Source organism: Choristoneura fumiferana, chromosome 24 (genome assembly GCF_025370935.1).
Source record: "Choristoneura fumiferana chromosome 24, NRCan_CFum_1, whole genome shotgun sequence".
In the NCBI taxonomy this organism is placed as follows: domain Eukaryota; kingdom Metazoa; phylum Arthropoda; class Insecta; order Lepidoptera; family Tortricidae; genus Choristoneura; species Choristoneura fumiferana.
The window spans coordinates 12,724,096-12,743,460 of NC_133495.1; the positions used below are offsets into that span (position 1 = coordinate 12,724,096).

At 36.7% G+C, this 19,365-nt stretch overlaps 1 protein-coding gene across 4 annotated transcripts in view; it reads left to right on the top strand.

The window, feature by feature from the left end:
- Positions 1 to 19,365, top strand: part of Neto (Neuropilin and tolloid-like) — a 341,810-nt gene that overhangs the window by 14,669 nt on the left and 307,776 nt on the right. The gene's annotated exons all lie outside the window — the stretch shown is intronic.

A 19,365-nucleotide genomic window follows, 5' to 3' on the forward strand; every position in this document is an offset into this window, starting at 1 on the left:
TTTTTTCATAAACGAAAATCTTGTGGTATATTTCAAGTACTTATCAAATAGGTAATAGATCTACTTTCTTCACTCACTCATAATTTGGATCCATAATGAATTACTAGCAATGGGTACTAACTAATTTTATGTTACACTACCTTAAATGTTGAGGCAATAAGTTACAGTATACATATTTTGGCACTTCAAACGTATGAAATTTTGTTGCAGACTGTACCTACTTAATTTCTTACTCTACACTTGTAATTTGTACTTGTCAGTTGCGCTGTTGTTTGAAGAAAATTAAACCTACAGAAAAACGACCGATATTAAATTATGTTAATAGTATGCCCCGTATTATATTGTTGTATTGTTGTTGTTGTTGTTGTTGGTTGTATTGTCATGCAATTTACATAAGTATGCCAAATTTCAAGTCAATCAAACTACTGGAAGTTGGTCTAATTTAACTTGCAAGATTTGATTACAGAAAAACAACGGGACAGGTGAAACTAAATAGAAGCTTGTAAAAAAGCTTAACAATAACTTTTGAATTTTATCTCACTCGTACATTCCAATCACTGGGTTTAATTTAACGGCAGCGGGAATCGAACTCACAATATCCGGAGTAAGTGGGTCGCGGGAGTAGCTAGCTGTGTCTTGTTATACTCGTATGTAGGGACGTATAGGTATAGATAGAAGCTATAGTACCATAGATACTAGAAGGATGTTCCATGTGTACCTATTAGTAATTGAGATCAGTCCAAAGATAATCTAATAATGTTCTAACCTAACCAACAAAAAGTTGGAAGCCCCCGACTTTGTCACTTTCAAAGCTCAATATCTCAAAAACTGCTGTACCGATTATTTTCTGAAACATGTCTAAAAACCATCGCTAGAAACAACTGCTTTCAAATAAAAGAAACCGCATTCAAATCGGTCCACCCGTTTTAAGAGCTACGGTGCCACAGACAGACACACAGCGGTAAAACTTATAACATCCCTCTTTTGCGTCGGGGGTTAATAGGTAAATGGAAAATTTGTTTGTTATTCATTCACGCTAAAATTGTTAAATAACGGAATGAAAGTTAAGTTGATAGTTGGACGTCTGATAAAACACATTGGCACATTGCTGTAAACTAGTCCTTCCTTCTTTCTGTAAAAATGGTTTGCCTGAAAGAGATTCTTCTTAAGCAATAGGCCGCCTATTGCTTACCTTGTAAAGTTCTCTCTGTGTAACTGTTTTCTGTATATCGCTTACTATATGTTTATGGGCGGTGGTGATCTCTTACCATCAGGAGACCCACTTGCTCGTTTGCCATCCAGTTGAATAAAAAAAAAAATACTGGTGCACAATAAAGAGTCATTGTATTGTATTTGCTATTTTTTTCCTAAATAACTTCAGTGTTTATTTTATTTTCATTGTAATTATAAAAAATCTATTTGAAAATCATAAAAAAATGTAACCCATTCATTTCATATAACGTTTTATTCATTTCATACGCACATGATAGTATATTTACACCCAAAAGTGGCCTTAATGTTACAATTTTTTTTTTCACCTCAGCACCTCAAAGGCAGTTTTGCTATGAGAAATCAGTGAGCAAAACCGCTTTACGAGACAAAGTAACTTTTTAATTTTTTTTTTAAGTGCTGAGTACCTACAGTGTTGGCCTACTCACTGAATTCTAAATATTTGAACTTTACTTTGATCTGTCATTTATTTTAACACGAAAAAAGCGAGAGATAGGATCAAATGTGTTAATTACAATCTTAAATTAAATTTTTGATATTAAAAATATATCGATGCCTAATAAAGTTCATTGGGTGACACTCTTTCCCGGCCCGGATAACACCGACATGGAAATACCGGCCCTGTTTTTTGTGTACCCGCCCATAGAAACTGACAGGAGCTTCTATGGGCGTGTACACGAAAAACAGGGTCAGTATTTCCATCCCGGTATTATCCGGGCCGGGGAAAGGAGTGTCAACCAATTACATGACAACGAAATATTTCCAAAAGTAAAATTTCCCGATCTTTTTAATAAAGTATGCAACCTCGTTGCACGAAAGCCGCTTCTCTTATAAATATTTGTTAAATTGAATGAATTTTTAACAAATCTATTTATGTTTATGTAATAGAAATCTTAATTAAATTCAAATTTAAATGTTTAATAACATTTATAATAAATTAAACGTTTATTGTTCCACCTTTTTAATGACCCCAAGATGAGGATTTTTGCAGTATTAAAAAATAAGTGTGACATTAGTACAAGAAGTTCTAAGTTCAAATTAGAATGCATGTTATGACTGTTATGAGTATGAGATTTGTATTGTATCTAGTGGACACTTTTTTATGGTTTTAAATGTGATTATTATATTTATTTCTTAATAGTCAGATTATATTAAAAAAAAGTTATATTAAAAAAAAGTGTTTGTTTTGTGAACAAGTAGGTATATGTGGTTTTATTCTTATGCTACATTTAAATGATGTTCTCGCTGCTGAAGTGAAAAATTGTATGTGTCACACGAGACCAAAGTTTTTTTGCATGTCGTGTATTTGAATCCCTTGCTGCTCTCAGGATTCTAGCCTATAATAGAATCCTTCGCTTACTCAGGATTCAAAATCCACACTCACAACAAAAAACAACTTTGCTCTCTTGTTGCACAAATAACCATTTTGCACACGTCCATCTTTAGGTCTGAGTTTTTCGAAATTCATGTGCGGAATTACATTTGAAATTTACCACGAGCTTTGCGGTGAAGGAAAACATCGTGAGGAAACCTGCACAAATCTGCGAAGCAATTCAATGGTGTGTGTGAAGTTCCCAATCCGCACTGGGCCCGCGTGGGAACTATGGCCCAAGCCCTCTTGTTCTGAGAGGAGGCCTGTGCCCAGCACTGGGACGTATATAGGCTGGGATGATGATGATGATGATGATGATCTTTAGGTCACCGACTTAAGCGTCACGACACAACACGACAGATAAAATGTGCATGTGGCTTTACATATTGTGTACTAACTAGCTATCGAGTTTCGCAGCAAATTGTCTGTGACAGCCACGCGGGTGATCCTATAAGGGCTCCTTTTCAACCCCCGACGCAAAAAGAGGAGTGTTATAAGTTTGACCGCTAAGTGTGTCTACGTGTCTGTCTATGGCACCGTAGCTCTTAAACGGGTGGACCGATTTGTATGCAGTTTTTTGAAAGCAGGTTTTCTAGCGAAAATTGTTAGACATGTTTTAATAAAATCGGTTAGGCCGTTTTTGAGATATTCAGCTTTGAAGTGACAATGTCGGGGGTTTTTCAACTTTATGTTCTTTTTAACCCCCGACGCAAAAAGAGGGGTGTTATAAGTTTGACGGCTATGAGTGTCTGTCTGTGGCACCGTAGCTATTAAATGGGTGGATGATTTGAATGCAGTTTTTTTTAATTTAATATTAGGTTTTCTAGCGATGGTTCTTAGACATGTTTGATCAAAATCGGTTTAATCGTTTTTGAGATATTGAACTTTGAAGTGACAAAGTCGGGGATTTTCCAACTTTTGTAGGCTAGTTTCCTTCTGAGTTACGGACCCCTAAAAATCCGTTCCCGAGTTAGATAGTGATCAGGAAGTTCTAACACCGCCTGGCTGGACTTTCCATATAAATCAGGGCTTTTTGCTATCTGAGCATCTACAAAAGAGGGTCGACTCATCGCTGTAATTCTTCTAATTCAGCGAGATGTGCTGCGGAGAATTAGCAAAGCTGTCTTGCATTTGGAATTATTGTTTTAACTAAATCTTCCAAAAAGATAGAGCGCTTTATGAATTAGAACGATATTCATAATACCATTATCACGCACCTTGAGAATGAGACTGTCATTAAACAAAATTTGTCATCTCAGAAAATGACATTGAAAAAATTTTAACGCATAAGTACTCATAGTTTAATTTTGCAAGCTGACATTTTGTTTAGTGACAGTCTTATTTTCAAGGTGCTGTATCAGCCGAAAGACGTCCATCCCTCCCTCCAGTTGCTAATCATTAAATGCTCTAATATAATATTACTGTAACTCATCATCATCATCTCAGCCTATATATGTCCCACTGCTGGGCACAGGCCTCCTCTCAGAACAAGAGGGCTTGGGCCATAGTTCCCACGCGGCCCAGTGCGGATTGGAACTTTACACGCACCATTGATTGCTTCGCAGGGTTTGTGCAGGTTTCCTCACGATGTTTTCCTTCACCGCAAAGCTCGTGGTAAACTTCAAATGTAATTCCGCACATGAATTTCGAAAAACTCAGAGGTGCGAGCCGGGGTTTGAACCCACGACCCTCTGCTTGAGAGGCGATAGGTCAAACCACTAGGCCACCACGGCTTCACTGTAACTAATAATGATTAATCCTAATGATTAATAGACCTAAAGTTATGTACCCTAAAGCTTACTTGTTCTAAATATTAAGTACTCTAATATTATTACAACGAATTAGCAAGTTCTAATCATTGTTTAAATGGAATTTATATCAAAAACATTACTCAATAATAATTAAGTAAATTATACCACATTGTGAATTTGGGTCTATATCGACTGGTCGCAAATTGTTAGTCATAAACCATTTCCAACCACCAGTGGGAAACCATTTATTTTTCAGAATTGTTATTAAACAAACCTAACCTAACCTGTACATATAGTTCTACAGGATGACCATATCAAAATGTATGAAAAATGTATGGTTTCAGCAGGAAGAAAAAATATGACTAACATTAATTATGACAAACATTACATTATGACTTATAAAATTATGACAGTCGAAAGGATCCCAGTATTCCCAGTTAAATTAAGTACAACGTAAATTCGTAATGCTAAAATTAGGGCAATGAAAAGTTACGAAAATTAAAAATTCGGCTTTTTGATTTTAGGTCTAATGAAAGTAGTGGGAGTGAAGAAAATAGGATTTTAATTTTTCGGGCTACAATAGGAGAACCGTTATGAATAGAGCACAAGATCGCAGGATCCGTAAGTTACCCAAAAGTTTATAAGCTTTAACACAATAGCTTTTGCCGCCGATGCTAAACATCGTCATATCCTCTTAAATCCCTCGCAAAAGGATAGTTAATGAATATTAATCACACTTTCTGAGACGGACGGATTAAGCTTTAGAGCCCATCACCATCATGTCGGCCGTAGGACGTCCACTGTTGTCCCTAATTATCATTTGACTGTTGTCTGCTACATTTGTTATTAACTGCCTGTAAAAAAAGGGCATTGCGCGGCGCACTATCGCCGTGAACGCACTCACCTTGATAATGATCTCCTGAATAGATCGAAACTGGTCGGACTATTTCTGACATAGTCGTGAGTAGAGTGGCTTAGTAATTTTTAGTTTCATAAATCACTCGCTATCCCGCGAGAACTATGCAATTTTCTGGGATTTAGCGGTTTGAGCGTGAAAACTCACACTTGTCTCTTAAACGCTTATCTGTATCAGTAATATAAAGTCTTAATATTAGTGGAATATTAGTTGTATCAGTTTATGAATAAATAAAAAAAGGTAACAAACAAATAAAGAGTTACTTTCGCATTTATAATAATACTAGCTTTTGCCCGCGGCTCCGCCCGCGTGGTATTCGGTTATCGCGCGCTGTTCCCTCCGGAACTGTGCATTTTTCCGGGATAAAAAGTAGCCTATGTCACTCTCGGGCCCATAAACTGTCTCTTACCAAATATCACGTCGATCCGTCGCTCCGTAACGGCGTGAAAGACGGACAAACACACAAACATACAAACATACTTTCGCATTTATAATATTAGTATGGATTAGTAAGTTATATATATGTCATCAGTCGTCAGTCCACCTGATGGGAGGCCTGCCAACGCTTCGTCTTCCGGTTCGTGGTCGCCACTCGAGGACTTCTCCCCCAACGGTTATCTGTTCTTCGAACGATGTGGCCCGCCCATTACCACCTCAACTTGCATATTTTTCCAGCTATGTGGGTGACTTTAGTTCTTTGACGAATTTCCGTATTCCGGATTCTATCGCGCAAAGAAAGTCCAAGCATAGCTCTCATCATAGCTCATTGCGTTTATCTGCGTTGCGGGAAACCGGTGGATGCAAAGTGGCGAGTTGTCGTTCAAAGCGGCGTTCTAAGGGCTTCCGGCTGATGATGATGATGATGATGATGATAATATAAGTAAGAAAAAGGTTAGAAAAAGAAAAGAAACAAAAAACAACGCAAAAGTAACATTTAGTTTAGGACATGCATTTTTTCTCTGAAAAAAAGGATCTCAAACTTTAAATGACCTTCTTAACCACTATACTCGTACACTATCAGTAACTGCCTTCAGATCACCTTGTTTATGAACGATGACTGTAAAAAGCGGGATTTTGTTATGCCCCATTTATCTCATAAAGTTCACAATATCTCACGCAGCAGATAAACAAATATTACTTAACCTTGAAATAGCCAGGTATCTAGGTCAAACTAGGGTTATTTATGTGTTTGTTTGTTTCAAATACTACATTGAACCTGCATGCGTTTACTGTGACAAGATTGCACAAAGAACTTGTTTGTTGCGCTGGCATCAAATGTAACCAATTTTCATGGTTATTTAGATGCAATCCACTAAAACAATTATAAGTTGGATTAACCAAATTCGTAAAGGTTACATAAATTACGTGAAGACATAAAAAATACCTTATAATTTAATTTACAAAACCAAAAAGGCTTAGGTTAAAATACGCAAGCGCTATCACAGTTTTGGCGTAATCGTAAATGAACAAAGAGTGTTGGTTTTTACTAAACAAATGAAAATAATTTCATTAATTTTACTAAAGTATCTTGGTACAACAGATATAAAATACAAACTGAAATATAGATGCACAGAAAAAAGCAGAAAATAAGACCATCACTGGGAATCGAACCCAGGTCCTCGGTAATCCGTACCGCGTGCTATACCGCTACACCACTGATGGACCATCAAACAGGAGCATCAACGAGGACCTGGGTTCGATTCCAGTGATGGTCTTATTTTTCTGTTGTGCATCTATATTCAGTTTGTATTTCAATTTCGGTTTTACGGGATGACCGTAAAAGTAAAAATTTGGAATTGAAATAAAAATACAAAAGATTCCAAAAAAAAAAAACAACAACAACAGATATACACATACGAGTATATGCCAAAATGTATTTATGTTTCTTTACAATGTATCGTAGACAATTAAGTAAATAAAAATAAGTGCTCGAACACTCGCACGCACTCAATCAAGCACGTATGCTAGCACACACGCACACACACAAACACACGCACACACACACACACACACATATTTAACATTTATAATATGAATAACAAATTTAATTATATTTGTTTTTCTCGCCGTATTTATTCTTTTATATCAATGCAAACATCCTGTCCTATTTTTATTATCGCTTAATCTATCCCGCGACGATGTCTAGGGCAATAGTTTAGACCCATTTAGCGGAGAATCCAAGAATTCCAAGAAATTCTTGCACTTTTGCAATTCTGGAGCAATATAGCCGTATTTAGGTGACCTGGTTTTGAGTGCTAAGTCAATCAAGGCTCGATCGATTAAGGTTAAGTTGGTTATTGGTTTTTCTGCTTCTGAGATTGGTAAGGAAATGTCTTGGATTGCGTTGATTTTAGCGGAAACAGTGGTTGGTATGTTTTGGTGAAAATTGTTAGGGAGATAGATTTAATTTCTATGTTAACTGAAGTATAAGGTTACGAGTATGTTTTGTCTAATTCTACTTTTATTAATTTTCCACAAGAAATAAATAAATAAGGAGTGGAGCGGAGGGATTAATACCTATCGATCACATTTAATTAATTGGCTAAATGTACGTCGGGTTCATACACTGCGGATATTGTAAAAATTAAAAAAAGATCAGTTTCTAAATTTAAAAAAAAACACTTTTTGATTTTTGTACCTAATTTTACGGCTTTTCCATTAAGAATTATGAATTTTCTCTTTCTGGAATAATCATAAATTGTAACATTATACATTTATTGCTTCTCCCTTTTTTTCCCACTTGTCTCTACTTTAGGCCAAATCTTGCCAGTCTCACAGGCAACGGTCTAAATCCTCCCACTATCTCCTCTTGGAACAGTGTAGTTTTTGCCCAGCACTGGGACAGACTACTTACAAGCTATTTTTTTTACATGAAACTGACCGCAATAGACCCCTATCTCACCTGATGTTAAGTGCAGATGAGGCCAAAGGTGTATCTCACTGGTCCAGTAACAGCCTATTCACTCTAGCCTTGAAGAGCCCTAGATTGTATTGATGAGGAAATACAGACGACGGGATTCCATTGCTCATTTCATTCATTTATCGACTCGCTTCATCTATCGATTCACTTATCGATTTTAGATTATCAATAATTTGTCAATTGTAAAATTATCAATAAAATGACAATTGTCATTTATTGACAAGGTATCTTAATCTCTCAAGTATTTTTTTACGTTACTTATGCATTTTTTTTTCATATATACCTACACATTATATCGTTCATACATGTATCGTTCGTACAAGTATCGTTCAAAACTGGAAGAGATGCCTTTAAGGGATAAGTTCGCCTTTGTACATCTTATTATGCTGTGTTCTGTTATTTTCATGTGTTTTATGTACAATAAAGAGTTTTACAATACAATACAATATAATATATATGGAAATCATAGTTGCCAAAAGCACATGAGTTGTTATCGCATATTTTTGTTATTGTATCAAGCTACAGAGTTTATTTGAAGATATGAATCCGCGGACAAAGCTAGTATGTGTATGTTTAATGAAAAACGAAAGCGACCGTCATTAATCACTTAAAGCTGTCAAACCGTTTAGCCGTACCGAGGGTGAGACTGACTAACACACTAAACATAACGATCGTCATTGTAAAGCAGGAACCTTTTTGGACAGAGCACATAAAAACGTAAACGTTTCTAATATATAGTCTGTGCCTTCTAATATTATAAACACTGATGTATTAAACTGATTATAAACTAGACTTTAACTACAGCTTCGCACGAAAAATCCATTGATTCGCAGTTTAATGCAATTTTATGGCAACTTTATTCCAAATGAATTTAGAATCCCACAACTTAATTATGTTTAAATTCATTTAACTTGTTTATAATTTGTTCATACATTTAATGGTACTCATTATTATCTTTAATTCTTAATTTCATTCTTTAATATTTCGAATGTATTTTAGTCCGATATTGAGGATAATTCAGTAAGAATTTTATTTTTTAACATGAAAACTTCGTTTTTTTATATTATTGCCAGCCAGCGGTAGAGGACAGACAGACGACGGACAGACATGGCGAAACTATATAACGGTTCCTAGTTGAACTACGAAACCCTAAAAATTACGAATCTAATATTTTCAACAGTCTAACCGTCGCTCTAATTAGAAATTTTATTAGATTTAGAACTAATCGCTGTGGTGCCTAGTGGTTTGACCTATCGCCTCTGAAGCAGAGGGTCGTGGGTTCAATGATCATGACTCTAAGCTCAGTGGTTAATTTCGAGATTATATCCCGAACCCGAAAGTATATTGGAAAATTCAGATAAGAATTTTATTTTTGAACATGAAACTACCGTATTACTTATTCTGTGCCAGCCAGCGGTAGGGACAGACAGACAGACGGACAGACATGGCGAAACTATAAGGGTTCCTAGTTGACTACGGAACCCTAAATAATACGAATCTAATATTTTCTAACAGTCTAACCGTCGCTCTAATTAGAATATTATATTTAGACACTAGGCCATTATATTTAGTATCATCGGTACAGTCAACGTCATAAATAAGTGATCACTTTTGTACCTTGTCGCTTTCAGTCGTACACAATTTCGTATGGCTTTTCAAACATGACTTTAGAATGACAAGGTACAAAAGTGATCACTAATGACGTTGGCCCGTTGAAACTCGCTGTCCCTATTTTCTTTTGGCTATTATTTTTTGGGAAAAAGGAATTAATATAAGTAACTGCCAGACCTTAATATATAATCCACGTAAGTACCACGAGTGAAGGCTATAACCTAACCAACAAAAAGTTGAAAACCCCTGACTTTGTCACTTCAAAGTTCAATATCTCAAAAACGGCTGAACCGATTTTGTTAAAACATGTCTAAGAACCATCGCTAGAAAACCTGCTTTCAATTAAAAAAAAACCGCATTCAAATCGGTCCACTAGTTTAAGAGCTACGGTGCCACAGACAGACATACCGACACACATAGCGGTCAAACTTATAACACCCCTCTTTTTGCGTCGGGGGTAAAAAAAACAATTTGGTCCCTAAAGAATTATCACCGAACTTCCCTGCTCATGGAACTTCCTGGGTAGCTGATAAATTGGCCGAGGAGCTCGAATGCCCGGAATAAACAACACTTAGCTGTTCAAGAATTCACAGAAGTGAATTTACGTTAAAAACGGGTATTAATTATTTAAGAGCTAATTTTACATCGACTTAAATGTCGGATTTTTGGCGCCAAATTGTTAGTTTTCAAAAACGTATGGGTTATAACCGTTTTAATGTACCATTTTCACAGAAGTGTGAAATAAAACAATAATTTAAAATAACCAAAAAACCCGACTGCCTTAAAAATACTAAAAAGAAGAAAACAAGATTCTTACCTAATGGGTCCCGACCGTTGAACTTTAAATTAGCTACTTAACAAAGTTCTAGCCCACTAGGCTTGTTTTTTTCTTTTTAGTAGGTATTTTTTAAGGCAGTTGGGTTTTTGTTAAATTTATTGTTTTTATAGATTACGCGTGTAGGCTATTGCTGATTACAGTAAGTATCATCGACAAGCTATGATTGCTCTTTCCAAGATACTCCTCTTGAGGATATCGTCTAAAGCCTCGATGTCCTTCGGGCACCTCATCGGCGCGTCAAAGTGATCGGGGTCGAATGTGACCCTATTTATTATTAAAACAAATACTTTCATCCACTGAATTTCAGGAAAAAAATGTCCTTTCCTCTCTATTTGGCAGAGGATCAATACTCTCAAAGGAAGAATTTACTTACTGCCTTAAAACCGACAGAACTATAGATTTTGTTTGCAACTGAACAAAATCTAAACGAGTGATAAATGAAGATTGCACTGTATGCAAGACATCTACCTATAGTCTGTCAAAAAAGAGAAGAAATTAAAAAGTGGTAACACTGTAGTGTTGGTTTGACAGGGTTTGAAAGGGATGACACTACAGTGTTGCCACTTTTTAATTTCTTCTCTTTTTTGACAGACTATAAGAATTCGGCGGGAGACTCGCGCTGATGTCTTGCCACCTGTTTAGTTTTACTCTATGGTTTACCATTTTATTAATCCCCGACGCAAAAAGAGAGGTCTTATAAGTTTGACCGCTATGTGTGTCTGTCTGTGGCACCGTAGCTCTTAAACAGGTGGACTGATTTGAATGAGTTTTTTTTTATTTGAAAGCAGGTTTTCTAGCAATGGTTCTTAGACATGTTTTATCAAAATCGGTTCAGCCGTTTTTGAGATATTGAACTTTGAAGTGACAAAGTCGGGGTTTTTCCAACTTTTTGTTTGTTAGGTTATTTTGAGTAGGTACGCCTAAAGCCTATCGTTAAGAAGTTCCACAAACGAACTGCTTGGTCAGTTAAGTTTTAAAATAGTCTTATAGACTAGGTACTTTGTTATTTTTAGAATTTTGTAACTGAATCATGACTGGATGACCGGATGAATGACGACCGGATGGCCAAGTGGTTAGCGAACCTGACTACGAAGCTTGAGGTTCCGGGTTCGATTGCCGGCCGGGGCAGATATTTGTATGAATAATACGAATGTTTGTTCTCGGGTCTTGGATGTTCAATATGTATTTAAGTATGTATTTATGTATATAGGTATGTTTATCCGTTGCCTAGTATCCATTGTACAAGCTTTGCTTAGTTTAGGACTAGGTCAATTAAACTCCAATTCAATAGAATCTGACAATCCTGTAGACACTTCCAGCCTACTAATATAAACACCGGGCTGCCTAAGGCTTTGTGATGTGACTATAATTCTTTTTTGATTCCTTTTAGATGATAATTGCAACAACAGGGACATATATAATCAAGTGTGCCCACGATAGGGTGTCTTAACTATGTAGAAAATTGACAGATTCTATTGAATTGTACTTTAGTTTAAAGTGTCCCATGATATTTATTTATTATTTATCATTGAGAGCATCATACAACAGTTGTTTGTAACAAAGCAGAATTGGCTTTCTCTCTTGTTCTTATTAAAATTTGTATTGTACCATCACTCTTTGAATCATTACTTTAATGTCGCTCCTTGCTAATTTGGAATTCACAGACAAATCAGTTCAACATACACGAGTTTCTTAGACAAATTTGAGTACATAATTCATCCGTCGGGTTCCGGGATATTTGCATGTTCAAACAAGTCGGGTGCAACTTTTCCGCAACTTTGAACATTTAAATTCAAAATCGTGTTTGTATGGAATTTAAGACATTTGGTGATATTTGTAAATATACTTGTGGGTTTAAAGCTTAGAATAAGTTAGTTTTTTAAGTTTGTGTGTGTGTTTTACATGTCGTGTGTCCTGAAATTGTAATAAAACTCTTAGGCCGAATGTTTTACTGGTAATTCGGCCCCTATCAGTGTTGGTTATGTAAGATGGTAACTAAGGGGTAGACAGAGAGAGAGAGAGAGAGAGAGAGAGAGAGAGAGAGGAGAGAGAGAGAGAGAGAGAGAGAGAGAGAGAGAGAGAGAGAGAGAGAGAGAGAGAGAGAGTAATATTTCTTCTATATTCTAAATGATTCACGTGTGTACAGTTGCAGGTAATCAATAGGCTTTGTTGTGTATATATATATATATATAATATATATATATATATATATATATATATATATAAATTATGATGTGTGCAAATACGTATAAAGTAAACAAAGCCTATTGATTCGTCGAGGTTTAAAATGATGTTTTCATAGCAAATTTATGCGTGTACGAAGTAACGAATGCGGTTTGCGGTGTAAGGTACTGATAGCAAGGAGGAACGCTTCTAAAATTCTACTTACGTCTGGATTATTTGTATATACCTGTATTTACTGTACTGATTACTATGTGTTGGTGTTGGTGTTTAATAAAGAGTAAAGTTAGGTATTATAATTCCGTGGACAGTGTACTTACATACTTCAATGCGGAAGTAAGTTCACAGCTAAGGTACATAGACATAGTAAACCAGACGCCCCCATAGTAAGCGATACAAATACAATGACTCTTTATTTGAACACCACAATATAGTTGATGACTGCGATATCGACCATGGTGAGTTGATGACCTCTTCGACTCCTACTTATTTAAAGAGGGTTTTGATGGTGACGTCCGTTTGACGTTTTAAGTTATTATTATTATTCCCCTCAATGGCGGCCTTAAGGCTAGGGCCAATGTCAGTTAAATTAAAGATAAATATATTCTTCTTCTTTGTGGCTTGTCATAAGCTATGTAAGCCATCTTAGAGCATGAGCACCAATCAAATAATTAGAAGTCAAATAATTAGTATTACATTTAATGTATTTGTTTATTTATATAATTTATATTATATTTGTATTGTTTTTAATATTTATTGTCTATTAATTCTACGTTTCTCCTGTTTGTTATTTCTGCCACCTACATTAGTCTGTTCATATTTATTAATTTCTGAGAAATTGGTTGTCTGGAAGAGATCGTTTTTTAGCTATAAGACTGCGTATTGTCTACCTGAGTTTTTTTATTTCTGTAATGTCACTGTACTGCTTTTGGTGATCAATAAAGAATATTTGTATTGTATTGTATTGTAGAAGTCGATAGGAGTTCGCCAACTCGCCATGGTCGAAATCGGTTGGGTCATCAATTATATTGTGGTATTCAAATAAAGTCATTAGTATTGTATCGTTTATTATCAGGCGTCTGGTTTACTTGCTCTCCTTGTGTCAATAGAACAGGAGAACTTGGACTACGGTCTTCATTCTAGTCACCAAATTTGCTGACTCTCCCCATGACGCCGTCAACCCAGGTCACGCTGTGTCATCTGACTTATCGCCGTTTTCTTAAACATCTCGTCACGACTCGGGTGACCATTGGGAAAGAAAAGTCGGAACATCTACATTCTATTATTATAATCCTCCTGAGACTTAACTTTCTTATTTTCTTTATTTTTATTTGACTGGTCGGCAAACGAGCAAGTGGGTCTCCTGATGGTAAGAGATCACCACCGCCCATAAACATCTGCAATACCCCTGGTATAGCAGATGCGTTGCCAACCTAGAGGCCTTAAGATGGGATACCTCAAGTGCCAGTAATTTCACCGGCTGTCTTACTCTCCACGCCGAAACAACAGTACAAGCACTGCTGCTTCACGGCAGGATTAGCGAGCAAGATGGTGGTAGCAATCCGGGCGGACCTTGCACAGCTTAAAAACTAGACGAAGGTCAACAGTTTTGTTATTTTCTTAAATAATTTCAACATACTTAAAAATCTTAAAGTATGTTAAAAATTACTTTACTTATTTATTTCATTTTTTCACTGCTCCAAGAAGTAGCAGACTTGAGTATTTGTTATTAATTTCAGCTTGATAACTGCACGCGTTTCTGAGAAAAATGGTCAAGACGACGGATGGTCAATTGGCCACCAAAGAGATCCTATAAGTGTTCCGCTGCCGACTGAGGTACGGAACCGTAACAGAATGGATTCAATGCCCGGACTTATCCTAATAAATCAGGTTAGATGGTGGCCCTAGCCGCAGCCAACCAGCGAAGACCCGGGGTGAATAAACTTCGGGGATCTGTACACAAAATTAATTTGAGCGTGAAATTAATTAGCTTTAGTTTAGTTTCGTTCGACTGTGGTTTTCATTCAAATGTGGTTAAACTCTGCTTCTGAATATTTGATGTTAATAATACTATAGGTAAGTACTTGAATATTTCGATTTTCCATCACGTGTAAACTGTTAGATAAAAAACCGGCTAAGAGCGTGTCGGACACGCCCGAAATAGGGTTCCGTAGCCATTACAAAAAAATAAGTAATATTTTTCTCAGGATTTCGTATGTTATACGGAATCTTCCAAGTTTAGGTATATTTTATACCTTAGGCTGCTATTTACTCTTAAACTACTAATAATTCTCAAGCCAACTTAGCCGTTATAGTTTTCCTTGAAAGTTTGATATACTAACTAGCATTCTGATTTTTTTCAAATTTTTCCACCCACCTGTTTAGATTAAAATCTAAAGAGATCTAAAGAGGGGGGGGGGACGCTCGATTTTAATGGAAATTTGCACTTTAAAGTTGAATATTTCGCAAACATATCACTAAATCGAGAAACCGTCATAGCAAACCCCTAATGGTTTTAAAAGACCTATCTAACGATACCCCACACTTTAGGGTTGGATGAGAAAAAAAAACACCCCCACTTTACGTATATTACTTTTTTTGGCATAATTTACATATATATCTGTGCAAAAAAATAAAAAAATAAAAGTGATATTAAAGCGATATTTCTGTGATTTAATAAAAAAAACATTAATATAAAATTAATGATAAGGCGTAGTGGTAAGTAATGATAAGTGATGATGAGGCGTATTATGAAATTAATGATATCATAGACAGGGATGTTTGGAAATAATTCCAATCCGCATTGGCTATCCCTAAGGTACTTCAAATAGCGAATCTTTTTTTTCTGATGGTAAGAGATCACCACCGCCCATAAAAATCTGCAACACCAGGGGTATTGCAGATGCGTTGCCAACCTAGAGGTCTAAGATGGGATACCTCAAGTGCCAGTAATTTCACTGTGCTAAAAATTTAGTTGTTTTAAATAATTGTGATACAAGTCATTACCTACATAACATTGTATACCTATATGCTATATGGTTTTAAAAAATATCATTAAGTTTTTTGCCGGATCTTCTCAATAAAAGTTTTTCCATACACAGAGACACATGGGATAGAACTCTGGCTGGCATCTCTATTTATCAGACAATATACGAACCATAATATCCAATTTACCAAGACCTTTTACTATCTTTATAAAACCCTGCTTCATAGAAAGATATAGCCAATTGTTTGACAGAAATGAATTGAAGTCAGGTGGGACCCTTATGGGCTTGGTGACGACTTCGCGCGATCAGCGGCGCGGCAAGCGATTTATCTTTTAATTTCGCTGCCGCTGCAGAGACGTTTGCCTACTACATTCAATAGAGTATCCCCAAACTAAGCAAAAGCTTGTACTATGGGTACTCTAGACAACTGATAATCATACTAAGATTGATTTTTTGGAATCTTTTTGTATTTTTTATTTCAATTCCAAATTTTTACTTTTACGCATATATATGGCATAGATGTCGCTAGCGTCGCTGCTTAAGTGACTAAGTAAGAAACACAAGCTGAGATATGAGGTGCATAGGGAAATTCGTGTCGGTACCGTTGACCATCAGTGGTGTAGCGGTATAGCACGCGGTACGGATTACCGAGGACCTGGGTTCGATTCCCAGTGATGGTCTTATTTTTCTGTTTTTTCTGTGCATCTATATTTCAGTTTGTATTTTCAATTTGATAATCATACGTTTATAAATATATATTTACTTACTTTATTTATTTAAACAATGAATTTTTACATAAAAATAAAAAACACATAAAATTAACTAAAACGGGCTTCCTCTTCCAAAGGCAGCGCAGCGCGGGGCATTGTGCCTAAGACGCTAGCGGCGTTGCCTCGTTGCACTGCAAGGCTCAGTCTTAATATATATTTGAATACATACAAACATCCAAGACTCACTTGAGTTTCTCGAGCGGAGCGGAACGGAGATGTGTAGGGATCGAACAATCATATTAGTTGAATCCATATCTCGTCTCCGCCTCATTATCATCAGGTGTGTACAGTCACCAGCACCAATATCTGACACAACAAGCGTGCATAAATATCTGAAACGACTCTATTTCTACGGCCAGAAGGACGTGTCAGATATTTTTGCACGCTCCACTGTCGCAGATATTAATGCTGGTGACTGTACTCGTAGGAATTGGTCGATCGGTACACGTCTCCTCTCCGCTCCGCTCTTCTCCGCCTCAGTCGAGCCGCAGCGTAACAACTTAGCTATCTAGTCGATGTACTCATATTGTATACATCTTTAATTATTCTATTTTTTTTTGGCATTCATACATAATTGCTTGTTACAACCAAAATTGAATAAACATTTCACTGTGACTAAGACATTGCTTCACGCAATGATGAGAGAAAACTCTACTGTTCACTTTTACGTCATAAGGTGGACAATCCGCTGGTTGTACATACTAGGTAAATTGCATTTCTTTGTGCCAGACAAATTTATAAGTGCGGTAACTCGCAAAAGGAGGCGTCCACGCAATCTTTTCACTTTGGTGAACAAAACTAGGACCCTGCAAGCGGGCAATGCAACTACCGCTAGAGCTGTTGTTGCGTTGATTTCCTCGCACAGATCCGGGAGGCCGACTTATTTGCTGATAGCTGGCCAACTCTTTTATGCAAATTCAACTGCTTTTTAAATAGTCGCAAGACTCTAGTGTATTTTTTATATTTGTTCATTATTTTTCATTTTATGTTTAATTTTTATTTTGTAGTTATTATAAGTTTACTCGCTTGTGGAACGGTCTTCACTGTAAGTCCACAAGATAATCTTTTTTCATAAATAAATAAATAAAAACACTAGCAGCCACAGCGCGTGTGGTCGTGGCTCGACCTTAAGACCCGCGAATTCACTCAGCGCGGTGCAATTTATAACGTGGCGTGAGGTACCATCATTTATCCCGCGTCACCTCGGGATACACGGTCGGGAAGGATCTTTAAAAGATGGGGTTTAGGAGAGTTGCCGCAAAAACCGCAAGAAAGAATTAAAGCCGTAGTGACCTATACCCTTTAAAGCAGGAACGTGGGTTCTGCCCGGTTCGCACCTTTGAGTTTTTTGAAATTCATGTGCGAAAATATTTGACAAACTGAGAAGCAATTCAATAGTTAATAGTGTGTGTGAAGTTCCCGATCCGCACTGAGAACGCGTGAGAACTATGGCCCAAGCCCTCTAGTTTTGAGAGGAGGTTTGTGCTCAGCAGTGGGACGCATATAAGCTGGGATGATCACGTTGATAAAAGAAAGAGATAATATTGTAGAACTCAGTTAAGTAACTTAAACTTGAACAGTCGGGGCCCATTCGAAATATCAGCTCAAAAATTCACCATTCACCCGTCCCGACTGATTTTTGCAATGTCGTATAACCTATGCCATTTCGACAGTTTTAAATAATCAAATTATTCCTCATATGCTGAAACGATCCAGCCGTTTACAGCGTACGATACGTACGCAGGAAGACCTAACGTTTCTTTAGATATAGTCATGATAATGTGGGCTATACAGCCAACTTATATTTTAGTCTCGTAGCTATTTTTGTATTTGTTTTGTTTTGTGTGACTTTCCGTAATTTCACTCTCCTGTGGCCCGGCGGAAGACCAGTGCTGGTTTTCAACCAGCGATATGCTGAGCCGGGACCTTTTTATAGCGGCAACACTTCTTTTTGTTATATTTACTAATTTATGTTTCATTGCTGTTATAAATAAATTATTTTCTTTCTTTTCTTTCTTTCTTTAACAAGCACTAAACTTTACCTGCGGCCTCGCTTACATTAGCCATTGCACCAGCATTTTAATTGAAATTCAGGAATACCGCAAAAATGCGGCGGGAATTCCTAGGAATCAACTCGTAGTATTCATTAAAGTTGCAAAGCACTTAAATTTGTTGTGAACACGTTGAGGTTTTGGAATTTTATCCCTATTTCGTGGAAATATTTCAATTAAAAGTATAATGCTAGCGGTACACCCCGAAATTCAGTAAAAGGCTGCAAGCGGTGTTAAAAGCATGAAAATCAGAACGATTGATCTTTAGGCCATAAGCATCAATTTGACCCGTAGCACGAAAAAAAAAAAAAAAAAGGAGAGAAGTTATGATGTCATCTATATTTTGTACGGCAAACTTTTTTTTTCTTCTGAAAGCTATCGTGTGTGGTATTTAATGAAAGGGCTTACCAAGCCGATTCTAAAAATGTATCACACCATTATATTTCAGTCACTTGTTTTAAATTAAAATAAAAATCATTTTAAAAACATACCAAGTTTGGGCTCCTCCAGTATAACGTTTTAAACTTTCGTGATTCTCACTCATAGTCAAAATACCATACACGGGACAAGTGCGGGTAGTTCGAAGAACTCGCGCAGCTAGGCAGACTTGACACCCCACACTTCAGTCTACGCGTGACCACGGCAACTGTAACGTTGCCGAAACGTCGAGGTAAATATTACTTGTGTAAAAAGCGTGATAAGTCCGGTTTATGGTGTTTTGTCCTCCAGATATGATAC